Genomic DNA, 14,066 nt, shown 5'->3' with positions numbered 1-14,066 from the left:
GTACAGGCATAGCCAGCTTTCCCTTTAATGATTTGTGTGTGTGTGTGTGTGTGTGTGTGAGCAATTGTGTGTGGTCAGAGGGCATATGGTGATTGTATGATCTGTGTACAGACATGTTTCCCTGGTGTTTGTGTGACTTAGAGAATGTAAGCCATTATGGCATCTGTGACAGTGGTCAGTGTGGAAGGTCCACATGTAATTGCCAGAACATATACATGTGATACCAAGTTGTATGTGTGGCCATTTGTTGTGTGTGTGTCTTAGGGTTTGCATTTGTTAAGAGGATGTTGTAACTGTGGGATCAGTGTGTGTGATCTTTGTGTTTCACTGTGTGTGCAAGGTCAGAAGTGTTGTCTACCAGGCACCTGTTCAACAGTCATCACCCCTGGAGCACCAGTGAGTCCAGCAAAGGCTCACAGGGCACTCTGGGGAGCCCAGGAAAAGTAAAACCAGCAGTGTAGTCAAGCTTGTGGGATTTGCTGGGTCTATGAAGACTGGAGGGGCCAGATCCTGACCAGTGGGAAACTAGAATCCAGGGTCTGAATGGATCAGAGATGGGGAACCAGTGGGCATCAGTGATTGTGGCTCTGAGTGGGAGAGTGGGAACTGAGTTATAGAGATCTGTGGTGGAAGTCCTATACATTTGGGGATTGAGGATCCTAGGTTCTCCACCAGGCAAAAGGACCAAAACCACTTTGAGGCAACAATCCCAAGGCAAAGATATGGGGTGATGTGTTGTTGATGGAGGAAGGAGGGGCAGATGCAGAAACACCTTGGGGTAAGGCAGAGGAGGCACAGGCTGGTCCCCACTGGCCTTGCCTTTCTCAAGGCCCCACTCCTACCAGGCCATATCCCACCTGACTGAAGCCCTGCTCTGCCCCTGCCCCATCTTGGGCAACGCCCCTCCCTGACCATTACCCCTCTTGGGCCAAGACCCACCTGCCTCTTAGTTTCGGAAGTGGATTTCAGAGCGAAGGTCCCACTCCAGTGAGTAAGCCCTGGTCTTTAAGGTTCAAACCCATGCTCTGTGGCCCCCTCCTTGCCCCATCCTCCACACCCACAGTCTAGGGGTCGGTCCCTGCAGATGCCACAGTCCACGCACCAGCCTGTCCTGCTGGCAGAGAGGCCAGCGTCGTTTCAAACACTCAGGATGCCAGTTGTTCCACTGCCAAGTCCGAGTTATTTCTGTTTCCAGTTAAAATTAATGGGAGGCAGTCCCAGCCTTGCCGTTCTGCCTTTGGGCTTTTCAATGTCTCCTGTCCCCACAAGTTAGGTTCCCATTCAGGAAGCAGATTATCGCCCTTTACCACCATCACCCTTGTTGACCCCTAAGAGCAGCCCCCACATGCCACACTATCTCCTGGTCGTAGGATTCTGCAGACCACAGTCTTCCCAACCCTTCTGTGTTCTCCTACTCCTGGGGGCCAGGCCCTGCTGCTCTGCAGTCTTTCCTTCACAGTCCGCCTCAGGGAGGCCCCTGAGCACTGGGCTAGGGGAGGTTTCCTGCCTCTGTCCTCCTGACATACCATGTCCTTCTCGTCCAAATTTCATCTCCCTCAATGTCCCTAACACGGTATGTTTACATTCCTGGTGTCTCACTGGAAAGTGAGCTCTTCCTAGGAAACAGGCAACTTCCCTCCATTGGTGTGGATGTCTAGGTAGGGTGTGGGGAGATGAGGGGGAAGGAGAATCACAGGGAGAATCAGGGACACAGAATGAGTCAAACAGTGAGGGAGAATAAGTCAAATAGAGGATGGGGAGTTATGTGATGTTTTGATATAGTAAGCAGTGAGCCCACGAGTCCAACTGTTTATGATGAATAAATTGCTCAGAGCCATTTCTACAGCAGACCTTCTTTCCTGTTTTCCAGTGCCAGTATTTGGGTCTTCTTAATTTCATATGTTTTGATGTTTAATGTGATCTTCTGGATAAGAGGAATTAAATGCTAGAGATCAATGTGAGTAAAACCAGGAATGAGAAATTCCTCTTGCTCAGGTCTATGAAACATGGTCTGGATTCTTTAGGGGCAGGAGTAGGAAAGGCAAACCATCCTGGCCATGTCATTCCTGTGGGGCTGGAGCTGGTTACTTTCTACTAGCCCATTCTCACCTCCTTGTCTGCCCCATTCCTAAATAGGGACTTTTCAGCTCTATTATAACCTTATGGGACCACTGTTGTATATGCAGTCTGTCATTGACCAAAATGTCATTACGCAGTGCATGACTGTACCCAAATATATGCTGCCTACAAAAAATTCACTTCAGTTTTAAGGACACATGGATGCAAACTGAAGGGATGGAAAAATATATTCCATGTAAATGGAAATCATAAGAGAGCAGAGGTAGCTGTACTTATATAAGACAAAATAGACTTAAAAGCTGTAACAAGAGACAAGATCATTATATAATGATAAAGGGTTGCGTCTATCAAGAGAATATAACATTTGTAAATATATTAAACAATACCAAACCTGTAGTAAAATGAGCATTATATTTTTATAATGATGGAATGGGGATGGCTACCAAAATAAAACAAAAAAGTAGACAGCATAAAAGAAATGTTTATGTTTCACTGTATAAAAATTATAACAAATATATCAGTGTACACGTGTATGTGCATATGTCTGTGTGCATGATAAAACTACAGAATATATGTAAAGTTACATGAAAAATGAGCCAAGTAGGAAAGTTAATTTACATGTATGTCTATGAAATAAAATTGTATTAATAAAATTTATTCAGTAATCAGTGAAATGGAAAGAAAAACAATAGCAATTTTTCCACATATATAAAAAATAAAGGATGTAGTAGCAAGTCCTGTTTAAAGGTGGATAAAAACCCCATTTTGGTGGTGGGTGAGGACATTACAGCTGTAAGTGGGGGGTGCCCTGCCAGAATCTATCAAGTTATGAATACTCCATACTTTGAACTAGCAATCAAATTCCAACTTGCCCAAAGCATAGGAACACTCAGACATCTGCAGAGATGTCATTGTGCTCAGAGGCAGCCACTAAAAGATTCTTTACAAATCCAGGAACATCAAGGTCTCCTTGGGATGGATGAGATGTGAGCTATTTTAAAAACTCCTATTAGACATTTAGGTCGATTCTAATTTTAAAAAGCAGTATGGAACAAAACCCACCCCAAGTGGATGAAATGCAACCTTAAAGTTCACTGTTATCAGTTTCCGAATTCTCCATTTTATTCCAAATAATTTATATTTTATTAATTCACATGGATTGGCTTTGTTAAGGTTGGTATGTATTATAAAGTCAGGTAGATCAAGTTTTCCATTATCAATCTTCTTTTCCTGGATTTTCCAGCTAATCCTGCACATTAAGAAACAACTTATCTGTGCAGTTTCTTTAATCCTTATCCATAGAGAACTGACAGTGCATCCAGATGTGGTCCCTATGAAATCCCTCCTACCTGACTCATTGGAACCACAGTGCTCACTCCCCAACTCCAATCCACATCTGAAGATGAAGTCCTTCCTACGATTATCCCCCAAATGGAGCCACTTCACAAGTTTCATGTCAATGATTCATGGTGAGATGGAATCTATCTAGAGATGGAAGAGAGCTCAGGGAAGGCCATGAGTGACTGTGAGCAAATGTGTTAGGCAGGATACATGAGAGAGATAAGCAGGTCCCCAAAAAAAGCATTTCAGGAAAGAGGACATAACAATCAACAGAGAATAAGGTTTTTTTCCTAAGAGTCACTCCTGACTTCTACTCATCTTCCTTCTCGTCTGAGTTCTTTCTGAGGCAAGATAGTCTTAAGAAGTCACTCCTGACTGTTGAGAATATGCCTTTCAGGACTTGGAATCAACATACCCCCTTCCTATGCCACAACCATGCACATAGAGAGGAATTCACCATGTGAATATGGCAGTCCTCTGCTGTCCACTGAAACATTGGGAATTCAGGGTCAATAAACTCTGACATAGAGACCCACAGTTTGGTTTCTCTGTCTTTTTCTTCTGAAAATCCTCCTATCCTAGTGAAACCCACATGTTATTTGACAGCAGAGAGGGACTGACCTTCCCTTGAAGTTAGAGATGCTGATGGCTATTCCAGTACCTGCTGAGCATAGGCTTTCCAGGTGAAAGTGGGCAGAGATTTTCATTTCTCCTATTTCTGAGCTTCCCGGTCTCCTACCCATTCCTAGTTTCTTAATGCCCTATAGCATTCTTCTTTTCCTTCTCTAAGCTCATTTTACATAGCCAAGTGCCCTCTCTTCATGGGAGAGATACTTATGTTGTATGCTTAGTTTAAAAAGTCCTGGTCTTCCCATACTCAACTGCCTTGGAACTCTGTTCATGTGCATTGGGACAGGCAAGGAGGTCAGTAGAAGCCAGTAGAGTGCAACCACCACTAGCCTCACAGGAATCATGTAGTCTGAATGGGATAGGGGCAGGATTCCCTTCTCACCCCTATGTCTAAAGATTACAGACCATATTTCACACTCGTGAGCAAGAGCAACTTATCCTTCATGGATTTCATCATAATGATCTCAAGTATTTAATTTCTCTTTTCTAAAACATGACAAACTGTCAGAAAATATGAAATTAAGAACTAATTACTGGCACTGGAAATCATGAAGGAAAGTCAGCTATGTAAATAGCTCTGTGGAACATATTCATCCTGAACAGATAGACTTTGTTGGAACAAAAGACAAGCACAATTCAGCCCATCCTTGAACATTTGCAGAAAAAGGATAAAGGGAGCATATACTTAATCGGAAACTTCAGTTCACAGCCCACTAATTTGAAAGATCACAAAAGGGATCTTTTAACTTCTTCATTATTAGACAAACTGATTAAACAAGATTTTGACTGTTAAAATATTTTAAAATTGTCAATATCCTTACCAAGTGAACACTGAAATAATGTAAAATTATTTAGTAAGATCCAAAGAATACTTTCAGCATACAATAAAGAGTGGAAAACTACTGATATTTCATAATCTGAATCTGACACAATAAATTTTAAAAGAGAAACACACTAATGAATTGGGATCTATGCTTCTTTCACTCTCTTCCTATTGTTAGTCAAAACCCCCTCTTCCTATTGTCCTACTCCATCTCTCTGCTGATACCCTTTTTGTCTATTTTCATTTAACCCACTGCTTCTGTCACCTACTTGTTGCCCCCAAGAACCCAAGGGTGGGTTTGGAAGCATTTAACTGTTTTTCCAAATTGCTTTTTTTCCCCTTTTGTTAAGGAGATACAATCACCAACCACCCTGAACTGGACCTGGCCTCACCACAAGAGCTACGCCTATGACCTCTGCCTTATTTTTAACACTAAGATCTCTCCAGGAGGAACTAAGTCTTTATTACCGCAACCTGCAGGGTCTGTGGAAGCATGTTTTCCAACACAGCCTGTGCAAGCCAATGCCCACCTCTCCCTTTTGAATATTTATTCCCTATCAGAAATAAAAGGCCCCTGCTTCCTGTTCCGGGACACCATGGCTCTGGAAATGACTCCTCATAACCTTCGATTTGCTGCAAATATACCTTTCTTTGTGAGACAACTACTTCTGGTGGAGAGTCTGACGTAACTCGCCAGGAGGGAACCCACTTTAGTTTCGGTGAAACTTCCTGCCCAGGTCACTCTCTCTCACTCTTCTTGTGTCTTTCCAAGTTCAGCAGACCAACCTGCTCCTCCATCTTCTGTCACCCTCTCAGTTTCTCCCTCTCCTTGACTCACTGTCTCCCTTTGTCTCCTTCTTTCCTACTCATCTCCCTCCCACCTCCACACTCACAGAGATGGACTAAAGATGCCCTTGTGGAGGAAGAGTTCATATTAGCAACGTGAACACACCCTGCGGGCGGCTGGGATCGGGGCAGAGAACCCACGGTCGCAGGGCAGGGGCGGACCCCCACCAGCCCGGGGCCTCCCGGAGGCGGTGACCGAAGGGGAGCCCCGGGGGCCGCAGGGACCGCCGCAGGAGGACGGGATGGGGAGGGGCCTCGGGGGAGGGCTGGGTCTGCAGACTCCAGGGCCGGGGAGGGCGCGGCGTGCAGGGGCTGCCCTGAGGCCGAGCGGGGCGACGGGGCCGAGAAGCCCCGTCCCGAGCGGGGCCCTGACGCGGGGCGGGGCCGCAGCCGAGAGCCCGGAGGAGAAAGGCCGGCGGGCACGGCCTCCGGGCGACTCTAACCGGAAACGGACGCGGACCCGGCCGCGGCGGTCTCCCCGCGGGCGGGGCCCGTGACGTCCGCAGGGCCCCCGGGCCGGGCGTGCAGGACCGAGCGGGAAAGGGGACGCGACGTGCGCGCCTGAACCCCGAGGCCCAGGCTGACTCAAAGGTAGGACTCGCGCCACAGGACATCCGCTTCCGGTCGGCAGGCTGCTGCGGGGCGAGGCGAGGCCCGCGGAGGAGGGCGGCCCCGGCCCGGGCGTCGCCGAGTCTTTTTCCTCCTGACGGAACGGGGTCTGCGCTTTGCGTCCACGTGCGTGTCCAGCGCGGCCTGGCTGCTTCTGTTCTACTTCACGTTAAGTATTTCAGATACTTAAGGTAAAACCATGCGTTTTGAGGCCTCTTATAGTGAATGCTGAGGTGTTTCCTTCTCAACAACTTGAAAACGGTTTATGTCAAAACTTTTTTTGTGAACATTTCTGAGAGTCCGTCCGGGGCACCTGGGTGTGGCCGCCTGGACCCCGGGGGTCGGGGTGGGCCCGGGTTGGAGCGGGGATTTCTGAGGCTCTAGCAGCTAGAACGAGTGTTTACGACGAAAGCCAGAACGTGAACCGCTGAACGCCGCCTGTGCGGAGGTGCAGGTTCACAGGGGCCGCAAAGAGCGCGGTTTCCGTTTCCGCTCCCCGCTCGCCTGGGCTGGTTCCGTGCTGCGTGTCCAGAACCGGGGCTGCGATGAAGGGCTGAGGAACTGCACAAAAAGTCTTGTGTGTATATTCTTTTCTTCTTTACACTTAATTTGTTCTGTTTCAGACTTCTTGAGATGACTTACAAATTCAAATACCTTTGAGATAAATAAGAATGGCATTCCATAATTTGTCATTATTATCTGAATAAATATTGTCACTTTTTTCATTATTTTCGTTCCCATTGCAATTTAAAGGTGAATTTTTTTAAAAGATTTTTTTCCTTTTTCTCCCCAGAGAACCCCCCCCTTGACAATTTGTTTTTGGTTTTTGTGTATTATAAATACTATTGTTTTACTTTCAAATTCCAATTGTTCATTACTGTTATGTAGGAAAGCAGTTGACTTTTGCATATTGTCCTCGAATTTTGCTTCTTGCTGTCTCCAGCCATGCTGATCAAGGCATGGGATGGTGGTCCATTTGGATTTTAACTTTGAAAATCTTGTGCTCCGAGCCTCCTGCGTTGCCCCGGGCGCCCAGCAGGCGGCGCGCGCCGGCCCTGTCCGGTCCAGCGGGGCGCGTGCGCGTTCCGCCCGCCGACGCCCCCGCGTGCCGGGTGGGGAGAAAGCTGCGTTCCCTGAGGGCCGAGCCGGCGCGCCGCCGCCGCGTCCGCGTGAGGAGCCAGCTCGGGCTGAGGGGCCCGCGGGTCTCCTGGAGGTCTTCCTGAGCAGCGAGAAAGAACCTTCGTTTCCGGACGTTCCGCGTTGACTCTCTGCCGGCCAGGTAGTATTCATAGGTCTTCATTTTCCCCGAGCGTTGGGCCGGCCGGCGGGTCCCGGACGTTCCCTGAGGCGCCCGGGGCGGAGGGGGCGGCGCGGAGGACGGCGCCGGCGGGGCCTCGCTGCCCGCTGTCGTGTGGGCTCCCCGCACCTTGGAGGGGTCGGAAGGAGCAGAGAGCTCGAGTATCTGTCCCCCAACGCTTGCGTTATGGAAGTTCCCGGATTTTATTTTCACCAGAACCATAGTTTGCCTCGCGTTTAAGTGAGTGCTGCCGTGTTTACGTTTCCTCGTGACACATAGCGACCTTCATTCTCTTTCGGTCGCCTTCGGCTTCCTGAAGTGGCTGGCGGGACCGCCCTCTGAGTGGAGCGGTGGATGAAACGGTAAATCAAGGCCGCTGTCAGGCGGTTTGTGAGATACCAAGCAGGGTTCATGGATCGGTTCGAGGGTGTCGGAACACGACGCCCAGTGTGTCAGGAATGTCGCGTGCTCTCTAGGACCACCTCCTCGCCGGGACAGCCGTGAGCCGAGCTCAGGGCCCCTTCCTGTCAGGGAGCCGCCCCAGGCCGTGGGTGTCGCTGGTGTCCGCTGGGCCGGGTCAGCTCTAATCACCGGGCGCTCGTTTGAATGAATCCTGACTTTCTACTTGATTTTAACGTTGTAGGGGAAAAGTGCGCTGTCCTGGAGGCCCTGTCTAGAGGCCGCGCTCCGGGTGGTCTACCTCCAGCCTCCCGTTGTCTGCCGCCTCTTACAGCCTCGGTGAGGTTCAGGTCACCCAGAGCACACGTGCTGTCTGGTCCGGCAGAGGTTCGGTTCTCTTTCCTCTCACTAATGTAACCCGTGTTCCTTCCACTTACATGTTCATTTCAGTATTTCTGATCAATATTCCTATGTCTACTCTTTATTTTTATTTTTTGCTGAGGAAGACTGGCCCTGAGCTAACATCCGTGCCTATCTTCCTCTACTTTTTATGTGGAATGCCTACCACAGCATGGCTTGATGAGCAGTGCCATGTCCGCACCCCGGATCCAAACTAGTGAACCCCAGGTCGCCTAAGCAGAACGTGTGCGCTTAACCACTTCGCCACCAGGCCAGCCCCTCTACTCTTTATTTTTTGAACTAGCTATAAGATCTACTAAGTGGGATATTTTGACGTGTTCGTATATGTAAGAATGTCTTGATTTCACCATTTTTTGAAGATTATATTTTAATTGTTGGAAAGGTCACATTGACAGGCCCACTTGATCATCTGCCAGTACCAGGTAAATTTTTATGAGGGAGAAGCACACCACGTGAATGGTAGAGCCGGGGCTCCTTTTCTTGCCTCTCCTATGTGATGTGAATCCAAAGCACCAAAGAACTTTGCATCATTTCTAAGTTCAGTTTTTCTCTTTACTAATTGATTATTTCTGTGCGTTTTTATTTTGGTGCATTTATAGCCAGTCAGTCCCATGATCACAAGGGTAAACAACCAATACACTTAGAACCATTCCGTCCCATACAGCCATTTTGCCTTTCACTTTCAGTACAGTATTCAAAAAATTACTTGAGCTGCTCAACACTTTATCATAAAATAGGCTTTATGTTAAATGATTTTGCCTTACTGTAGGCTAATGTAAGTGTTCTGAGTACATTTAAGGTAGGCTAGGCTAAGCTATAATGTTTGTAGGTTAGGTGTATTAAATGCATTTTTTTTCCTAGATTGGCACCTGAGCTAACAACTTTTGCCAGTCTTTTTTTTTTCTTCTCCCCAAAGCCCCCCAGTGTATAGTTGTATATTCTACCTGTGAGTGCCTCTGGTTGTCCTATGTGGGATGCCACCTCAGCATGGCCTGATGAGTGGTGCCACGTCCATGCCTGGGATCTGAACCAGCGAAACCCTGGGCTGCCAAAGTGGAGTGCGTGAACTTAACCACTGGGCCACGGGGCTGGCCCCAATGCATTTTTGACTTAAAATATTTTAAACTTAGGATGGGTTTATTCAGATGGAACCCCATCGTAAGTTGAGAAAGATTTGTACAGAATAGTCACACAAAATCTTTCCACGGCTTTCCTTTGCTGCTTTTTAAATAGATTTAAAAGAAAGAGGGATCCCCAAACTTTAAAAGTATGGAGAAACAGTCCTTAAGGCAATCAAAACAATTAATGTTTCCAAGTATTTAATGTTTACTTATGTTTTTCTGAGTTTTTCACTCTTCCTAATTCTGCCTTGGTATTCTATGTTGTTTTACAGAAATCACTTTTCCTTTCAGTTTTTAAATGTATTAGAATAAGGTTGTTTGTATTAGTCTGTAGAGATTTTAAAAATATGCTATCCATAATTTTATCTACTATTTATTTTTACTATTAAGTGTGTCTTTTAACATTTTTTTCTCAACATTGCAGTAGCTCTGTTTTATCATTTTAATTCAGTTTTTATTATAACCAATGTAATACTTATCCTAAATATTATTACATTCATTATACAGTGTTACTTGCATTTATCCTATGTTTCCTTCTCATAAATTACAGAATTTGACATGTATCATACATACTGCCAGGCATTCTCATTCTAGTATGAGAATTATAGCTATCTCATTTCTCCTACATACTCTTAAACAAGTGTACAACTTTGATAGGAAGAATTTTCATTGTTTTTGAGTGTAATAAATTCTAATTATTCATTAGAAATAAAATTTCTATTTTTTAATTTAAAATATGTATAAGATTAGTTTTACTCAATTTTTAAAGTTTTTAAGTATTTTTAAGTCCCTTAGTATACTCTTTCACAAATATTGTTACTTAATGGATAGCAAAGTTAATCTGTTTGGTGAAATATTTTGTATCATTAAAACTGTCATTGATGGGGCCAGCCCTGTGGCTGAGTGGTTAAGTTCACACGCTCCGCTTCGGTGGCCCAGGGTTTCGCCAGTTCAGATCCTGGGTGCGGACATGGCACCACTCATCAGGCCATGTTGAAGCGGCATCCCACATGCCACAACTAGAAGAACCCACAACTAAAAATATACAACTATCTACTGAGGGGATTTGGGGAGAAAAAGAAAAAAAAAAAAAAAGATGGGCAAGTTGTTAGATCAGGTGCCAATCTTTAAAAAAAAAAAACAAAACTTGAGATCAAATTATCAAACTATTCCATAGATACTGAAAATATGTGATTTAATATAGGGTAAGTTCATGCATCTAAGATCAACTGATCTTTATAAGGGTTCAAAGAATATACAATGGAGAAAGGATGGTCTCTTCAATAATTGATGTTGGAAAACTGAATATCCCCTTGCAAAGAATGAAATTGGATCTCACACCATATACAAAATCAACTCAAAATGGGTTACATTTAACACCTGAAACCATAAAACTACTAGAAGAAAACACAGGGGAAAAACTCCTTGACATTGGTCTAGGCAATGATTTTTTGGATATGACACCAAAAGCACAGGCAAGAAAAGCAAAGAGACAAATGGGATTGTATTAAAAAAGCTGCACAGCAAAGGAAACAATCAGTAGAATAAAAAGGCAACCTAAGGAATGGAAGAAAATATTTGCAAAGCATATATCTAATAAGGGGTTAATATCCAAAATATTTGAAGACTTGTGCAACTCAGTAGCAAAAAAAACAACTCGGGCTGGCCCCATGGCACAGCGGTAAAGTTTGCATGTTCTGCTTCGGCGGCCCGGGGTTCGCCAGTTCGGATCCCAGGTGTGGACATGGCACTACTTGGCAAGCCATGCTGTGGTAGGCATCCCACATATAAAGTAGAGGAAGATAGGCATCGATGTTAGCTCAGGGCCAGTCTTCCTCAGCACAAAGAGGAGGATTGACAGCAGATGTTAGCTCGGGGCTGATCTTCCTCAAAAAAAATAAAAATAAAAAACAACCCAATTTAAAAAGTAGACAAAGGACATAAATAAACATTTTTCCAAAGAAGACAGATGGCCAACAGGTCTATGAAAAAATGCTCAACTTCACTAATTATCAGGGAAACGCAAATCAAAAACACAATGAGACGTCATTTCACACCATTTGATTATAATCAGCAGAATGAAAGATGCGTGTTGGAGGGGATTTGGGGAAAAAGAGAACCCTTGTACACTGGTGGTGGGATGTAAATTGGTATACCCATTATGGATGACAGTATGGAGGTTCCTCAGAAGACTAAAAATAGCACTACCTTATGAGTCAGCAATCCCACTGCTGGGTACATATCCACAGAAAATGAAATCAGTATCTCAGTGAGATATCTGCATGCCCATAGTCACTGCAGCGTTATTCAAAATAGCCAAGATATGGAAACAATCTAAATGTCTACTAATGGATGAATGGATAATGTGAGAGAAAGATACACCTACACGTACATAATGGAACATCATTCAGCCTTAAAAAAAAGAAATCCTGCCATTTGGGACAACATGGATGAACCTGGAGGACATTATGCTAACTGAAATAAGTCAGATGCACAAAGACAAATACTGCACGTTCTCACTTATATGTGGAATCTAAAAATGTCAAACTCGTAGAAACGGTAGAATGGTGGTTACCAAGGGTTGAGGGGACGGGGATATAGGGAGATGTTGGTCAAGCAGTACGAAGTTTCAGTTATGCAAGATAAATAAGTTGTGGAGATCTCATGTATGTCACAATGATGTGACTATAGTTAACAATATTGTGTTATATACTTGAAATTCACTAAAAGGGTAGATCTTGTGTTCTCACCACCAAAGGGGAAAAAAAAACTAAGTGAGGTGATGGATATGCTAATTAGCTTAATTTTAGTAAATCTCTCAGAATATCTTCATATATGTATATCAAATCATCAAATTGTGTACCTTTTATATAATTTTTAATTGTCAACTATAATTCAATAAAGTTGGGAAAAAAATATAGGATCAATATATATCCATTAGGTGAAGCTTGTTCTTTTTATTGTTCAAATTTTTGAATCCTTCATCAGTTTTATCTCCTTTATTTAACAGTAATCACAAAAGGTCTGTTGATATTTTTTCATTACGATCAAGGAATTACCCAGTTCATATTGTCAAATTTGCTCCATTAGATGTTTCAAAGAAGTAGTAACCCACATATAAAATGGAATCGTGACTGCCATCCCTGCATGCTTTATCCTCAGCCCCTCCGTGATACATGATTTCACCATAGATTCATTTCCAAAGTTCAGAATACAGGGTCTACACTAATGCCTCTTCCCACCCAGCAGGCCAATTGGAAATATTGCTCAATACAGAATAATCTACCTAAGGGCTCCAAAAACCAGTTTGTTTAATTTACAACATTCCTATTTATCAGCTCCAAAGTGAATTCAAATTAAAACCTAATTTACTTCTTGTGCTCACTTTGCCCCACCCAGGTCATTCTGTTCATTTCTACAAGAAAATATTTAATATGCAACTCTACTCCCCGGAAATACATATTTCAAGTGATGAACTTTCTTCATAGCATTTAAAGTAAAATGGAAAATGTCTGTTACATTGTCTCCTTCCAGCTCCATCCCAAGATGCTTGGTGTGGAGTCACTATTTTACTTCTCTCACTTTCTTGATCGATCATCACTCAGGTTTTCTCATGTAATTAATTATTTCTCACACTTCTGTGCCTGGTTAATTCCTGGGAAATTTTAATTTATTGATCTAAATTTAGATACGTAAATTTCCACTTTTTCCAATTTATCAGGGCCTATTTTTATGAATTCTTAAAAGAATTTAAATTCTAAATTTTTCTTTTTTGAGGAAGATTAGCCCCGAGCTAACATCTGCTTCCAATCCTCCCCTTTTTGCTGAGGAAGACTGGCCCTGAGCTAACATCCGTGTTCATCTTCCGCTGTTTTTATATGTGGGACGCCTACCACAGCATGGCTTGCCAAGCGGTGCCATGTCTGCACCTGGAATCCAAACCAGAGAACCGCAGGCCACAGAACTGGAACGTGTGCACTTAACCGCTGCACCACCGGGCTGGCCCCTAAAGTCTAAATTTTTAAATATTCTTCATTTCAACATCTAATAAAAGTTAAAATATTTTGAAAAACACAATTCTTTAGCAACCGTTTCTTCTACATTATAAATCCTACAAAGACTCAGTTGTTCATGATCTCTGTTATATGACTATTAAAGAAAAAAATTCAACTGAATAAATTTTAAAGATCTTACTGGTTTTATTCAGCAATTCATGAATCATGCAGCATCCAACCTAGCAGATAAAAAGGAACTCTGAAGAGCTATACAAGACAAGAGATTTTATAGGCAGGAGGGAGCGAGAAGGAAGTAACACTAGGCAAAAAGCAGATTGGTTATTGCAAAGTTACCTTCATTACAGGGGATGGCAGGGGTTTATCAGGCAGATTACCTAACTAATGCTGATCAGGCGGTTTCTGATGGCCTGGTTTAAGATTCCATTTCTGGGAGAGCCAAAAATGTAACTAGTTAAGTTTTGATTTGGTAACATGGGGCTTAGCAT

General features: G+C 44.0%; 1 protein-coding gene across 3 annotated transcripts in view; it reads left to right on the top strand.

Annotated features, from left to right (window-relative positions):
- Positions 1–6,335: 6,335 nt before the first annotated feature.
- The window catches only part of FBXO25 (F-box protein 25), a 182,828-nt gene continuing 175,097 nt past the window's right edge, over positions 6,336–14,066 (top strand). Inside the window, exon 1 of one of the 3 annotated variants that reach the window (XM_070598476.1) lies at positions 6,336–7,607. The gene's annotated coding sequence lies outside the window, so the exon portion shown is untranslated. The remainder of the gene's footprint in view (positions 7,608–14,066) is intronic. The other 2 variants (XM_070598480.1, XM_070598468.1) reach the window with 2 other exon arrangements.

This window comes from Equus przewalskii, chromosome 28 (assembly GCF_037783145.1).
Source record: "Equus przewalskii isolate Varuska chromosome 28, EquPr2, whole genome shotgun sequence".
Lineage (NCBI taxonomy): Eukaryota > Metazoa > Chordata > Mammalia > Perissodactyla > Equidae > Equus > Equus przewalskii.
Note: the sequence above shows the minus strand (reverse complement) of the source record. Positions and strands in the feature narration are given on the sequence as shown.